The sequence below is a fragment of the Mustela nivalis genome (assembly GCF_964662115.1).
Source record: "Mustela nivalis genome assembly, contig: HAP1_SCAFFOLD_525, whole genome shotgun sequence".
NCBI lineage: Eukaryota > Metazoa > Chordata > Mammalia > Carnivora > Mustelidae > Mustela > Mustela nivalis.
This window is the reverse complement of record NW_028136133.1, coordinates 259,284-264,725: the sequence shown is the minus strand read 5'-3', so window position 1 is coordinate 264,725 and position 5,442 is coordinate 259,284.

The window sequence follows — 5,442 nt, the reverse complement described above, 5'->3', positions numbered from 1 at the left end:
CCATCTGTGGAGCAGCCCAGGACGATGGAGAACCCCCTGCGAGGAATATGCCAGAAGACTTCAAGGACAGCCCTGATCTGCGGGGAAGTGCAGACCCTCTGTCTCAGGACATTGGCAGCTGTGGACTGAGAGGGCAGGAAGAGGCAGGGGAGGCAGGCAGGCCAGAGCTTCCTGACGGAGGTGTGCCGTGGCAGGCCCCCGCTGAGGGCCAGAGCCAACACCACACCCTCAGCCAGATCCTACTGACGGTGATGCATCTGCTAGAGCTCCTTCGAGATCATCTGGAAGGTGGGGGCTCAAGGAGGCAGGTGCAGACTGGCTCCTCCTCCACTGATCACGTGCCCCATGGGAGCCCCCTGAATCAAGGAAAGCCATCCAGGGCACTGAAGAAGGCACGTCAGGGGAATGAAGAGCTCCCAGGAAACACAACAATCCACCAAGCTGAGCAAGTATCTTTTCACCAGCGAAACAGCCTCCTGGAAAGGGAGATTCAGAAGCTGCACCTGAAGCTCGAGGCAGAGCCTAAGCTGTGCGAAGAGCACCTCAAACACCTGGAGAGGAAGATGATGGAGGAGAAGGCACGCTGCCTGCAAGTGAAGAACGAACTCGCCAAGGTGCGCAGGAAGGTGGATGCTGCCCACTGGAACTTAGGCCTCTACAAGAAGATGGCCGACGACCTGCACCGAGAATGGCAGAGAATCTCCTCCTTGCATGACCGAGAGCGCCTCCTGGTGGAGAACAGAAGTGAGGAGAGCCAGAAGGCTGTTCTGTGGTTAGAGAGGGAGTTCCAAAGGCTCAAGGAAGAAAACCATTGCCTCAGGCAGAAGCTGGCCAACTCTGGGCCCAAGGTCCAGCCTGTCTCCGGGGGGCCTCCTGCTCCTGCTCCTGCTCCTGCTCCAGCTCCAGCTCCTGCTCCTGCTCTTCTGGGCACAGCCTCCAAATGCCCTCAAGGGCCACAGGCTCCCCTGAAAGCCCAGAAGCCCAAGAAGGGAGCAAGGGTGCACTGGCCAGACTCCAAGTTCTCGGGTCCCCTGCAGGTCTGATTCCCTTTCCCAGCAGCCACCAACACTCACAACCAGAGCACAAAAGCTCCTGTGCTTCCTTACCCCTTCAGCCACACCCATTGCTCCTTTGACTGGAGATCCACCCCATTCTTGAACTGATGCTACCTATTCCCTATAGCCATGTGAGAGAGCATTTTTCATTGTTAAGGACCAAAAAAATAAAACGATCAAATTGCTGATCCTACTGCGACTGAGAATTGATTGTATGAAGGGATTCTATGCCAAGCAACCAAGGGTTTTAAGTGTCCTTTACTGATCACTTAATTGTCCCAATAACCCAGTGTGTCCTATACTACTGAGGTTCAGAGAGGGGACACAACTTGCCCCAAGATCACACAGCTAGTGAATTTCAGAGCTCCCATTCCAAGCCAAGGTTGTCTCATTACCCACTGATGTGAAAATAACTACCACTCCTACCACTACGATGACTTCTGCTTCTTCATTTCTGAGAGAGAGAAAGAGCGAGGGCACACACACATGCAAGCGGGGGAGGGGCAGGGAGAGAGAGATTCCTAGACAGCCTTCCCAATCAAGTGCACAACCAGACGCTGGGCTGGATTTCACAGACCATGGGACCACGCCCTGAGCCGAAATCAAGAGTCAGACGTTGACCTGACTAAGCCACACAGGCACCCTTCCCTTGTGCAAGGAACTTCTAGGCAAGCTGCTGTAAGGATCCCAGAAGGGCTTGACAAAATTTTCTCATAGGTCACGTTCTAGTTTGGATGCAAGGATTATGGTGATGCCTAGCTGAGGTAAAGTCCCAGCAAAGCATGGAGGGCAGCCTTTCAGGGTCTCCAACGATTCCCTTCGTGGGTACACCTCGTTTTGTGTTCCATACTCTACCACTGGATTAGAGTCAGGAACTCCTGCCTCACTTCGAAAGGACAGAATATGGCCCGAGAGATAGATAGCATGTCCCTTCTGAGGCTCGTAGACAAAGACACTGGTCTCCTCTTGGGCTTGCTCTCGCTCCCTCACCATTGGTTTCGAGGGAAGCCGCCTGCTCCTTGTGGGCTGTATGATGGAGAGGCCCATGTGGCAAGGAATGAATATTTCTTGCTCACCGCAATGGAGGACGTCTGGCTGCTAGGAGCCACCCGAGTGAGCACACAAGCAGATTTCCCGCCAACAAGCCTGGAGAAGGCTGAAGACCCACATGACATCTTGACTGCAGCCTTGTGAGAGATCCTGAGACACAGGTCCCTGGCTAGATGCACCTGGATGCCTGGCCCACGGAAACCATATGCGGTTATCAATTGGTGTTGTCGGAAGCCCTCTGGGTTGCGGAAAACATTCAAAAAAGACACAAGGGTGAAGCTACAGTTCTGGCTGCTGACCCACCCCCCTCTCCTGGGCTTGAAATTCCAGGGAAGTCAAGCGATGGTAGCAACCACTGAGAGATTAGGGTAAACAATGCCAGAAAGAGGTACTCTATTCTGTTCTCCATGTATCTCTCTGAGAGGACATGCCCTCACCTGATCCACCCGAGCCAATAGGTGGCCCATGCAGGAGGAGACAACTGGCCGTGTGGTCCAAGTCGGCTGAGAGCACTAGACCCAGCGTCGCAGAGCCTCCTTGAAGCCAGAAAAAGAGCCCAGAAGTTCCCTGGTGTCCCTAGAGAAGGCACAGAAATTATATGAGTTGAAAGCCTGGGATCTGGTCATTGGGCTTCTGGGCAAGAGGGGAGACGGCCTGTGGAAGGGACACTGCCTGCAACCCCTCTTGGACCAGACCCCACCTGTCTGCTTTGGGATACTGAGGATTAAGACGAGAGTGAACTAGTGTAGAAGAGATGGTGTTCTAATGCTTGGCAGGTTTAAAGCGATTGAAATTGTTGACATTCCTATTCTCCTCGTCCTCAGGACCACCATTAAGGGGAAGGGGCCTTCAAAGAAGCAAGAGGAGTTTATCACTTACAGCAGCCCTGTCAAGTGTCAATATCCAACCACTCCAGTCCCTTCCACCCCCTTGGCAGCCCCACTGCTTTCATAAGGACACAGATACATTCCCCTACAGGCTTTGGAGCAAACGTTAAGTTTTGATTTCTCTAAGATAAATGCCATAGTGCCATGACCTGCTCCTAAGGCGGTAGCAAGTCTAGTTCTCAAAGAATCTGTGTGGAAGGGTTGAGCCACTCTATTGGACACCTGAAATTGATATTATACTGCATGTGAACGGGAATGTAACTCACGGCTTGGAAAAGGAAAAGAAACTCTTAACTGTTTTCAAGAGTCAGCTCTATCATTTTCCATTCCCAACTGTGATGTGGGAGTGATCCAGTCATTCCACATCCTGCCTTGCATTTGGTGGTGGGGTCTCTCTCTCCCTCACTGGCGCATTTGGTTTGAATCACTGTGATAGGTGTGCAGTGAGAGCTCACTGGAGTTTGCATTTGAATTGCCCCAATGGCAACTTTCTATGTGGTTTCCATCTGTCTACGCTTTGGTAAAGTTGGCAGGCCCTTTACTTTTTCCCCACCCCCCTCTATTTCCTTTTGCTAACTAGATTGCATGCTTACATGGGGATCAAATTCTGAGTTTCCATGCTTCAGACAGGAGTCCTCTATTAGCTATGTGATTTGGACCTATTTCCTCCAAGTTGGTAGCTTGTCTTTTGGGTCTTCTTAAGGAGGTCTTTCACACGGCACAGATTTACAATTCTGATTGTTGGATAAAGTCTAATTAATCAACTTTACCTTAGGGAAAATAATTTGATGTTCGACTGGTGGATTCTTTACCTAGCTTTCCATTCTGGAAATTTTTCCCCACATTTTCCCTATAAGATTTATCATTTTCCATGTAAGGCAGTGATTAATTTTGAGCTACTTTTTAAAATACTCTTTTTTTCTTTTTTTCCTTTGGGAGAGTGAACATGTGCATGAGCGGGCAGGGGCCTGGAGGGAGAAGGGAAAAGAGCATCCTCAAGCAGCCTCGCCAGTGAGCTTGGAGCCTGACTTTGTCCCGGGACGCTGAGAGCTTGACAAGAACCGAAATCAAGAGCTGGCTGCCGCATAGGCTGCCTCACCCAGGCAGCCTGAGTTAAGTTTTGTATAGGGTTTGATACTTAGATTGTGGTCCCCGGCCTCCTCGTCCTCCACCTCCTCCTCCCCTCTCCCGCTCCCTCTTCTGCTTCTCCTTCTTCTTTGCCTATGCATGTCCACTTGCTCTAGCACCATTTATTCAAAACGCTGTCACTCCTCCACTGAACGGCTTTTTACCTTTGTCAAGGCCCCATTCGACATATGGGCGTAGTTCTCTTTCTGGGTCCCTGATTCTGTTCCACTTATCCATCTGTATTCTGTTCCATTGGTCTAGCTCTTCACCAACACCACGCACTTTTGATTACTGTAGACGAATATCTTGAAATGGGGTAGAAGGATTCTTCTGGTTTTCTTCTTTAGTTTTAGTTTCTCCTCTTTTTCTAGGTTCTAAAATAGAAAGATTATAGTTTTGAGACTCCTTTTCTTTTTAGAGAGAGAGACAGAGACAGAGACAGAGAAAGGGAGAGAGAGATGATTAAGCAGCCACCATGCCCAGCACCAGCACAATGCAGGTTCAGCCTCACTATCCCAAGGTTGACCATGACCCGAGTCAAAATCAAGAGTTGGACTAACTGACTGAGCCACCCAGATGCTCCTCCTCCTTTCTAATGTATGCATTGAGTGCTAAAAATTGAGCTCTCTGTTGATTTAGCTGTGTCCCACCAATTTTAATACGTTGTAGTTTTATTTTCCTTCGGGTCAGTGCACTGAAATTTTATCTTTTGTCTCCGATAATCTAGAAAGTTACTTTCTACGTGTTTAGATTTTGTTATGTTTCTCCCTTTGATATCTAGTTTCATTTTTAACTTTTTTTTATAAGTGTCAAAGTTTAATTCCAAGACAATGCTACAGAGGGTTGCATTTTTTTCAGGTACACAATATAGAGATTCTCCTCCGCTGCCCAACGACTGTTAGCTCCTGTTGCCAGGCACTGATTTGCCTTGGAGTCTCGGGTGCACCTCCCCCACCCCTACTCCCTTCAGCTCCTGTTGCCAGGCACTGGTTTGCATTGGAGACGGAACCCTCGTAGGGGTTCCAAGCAGTTTCTAGTGGCCGAGAGGACACTGGTGATCAGAGACAAAGCCCCCAGGCTCTCTGGAGCCAGCTGGTGGCCATTACAATGTCTCCCCACACAGTTCTGGAGCCGCTGTGGGCTCTCCGGGAACAGCTGTGGGCTTCTGGGTTGCCGATAATCGAACGTTGGCCACATGGGCCACGAGACTCTGGGTTTGGCTGGGAGATCCTCGTGTGCACTGTGTTGCTGGTGTTCATTCCAGTAAAGTGTGGACTCCGCTTAAGAGGAAGAAAGGGGCACTGTGCCCAGAATGAAGTATC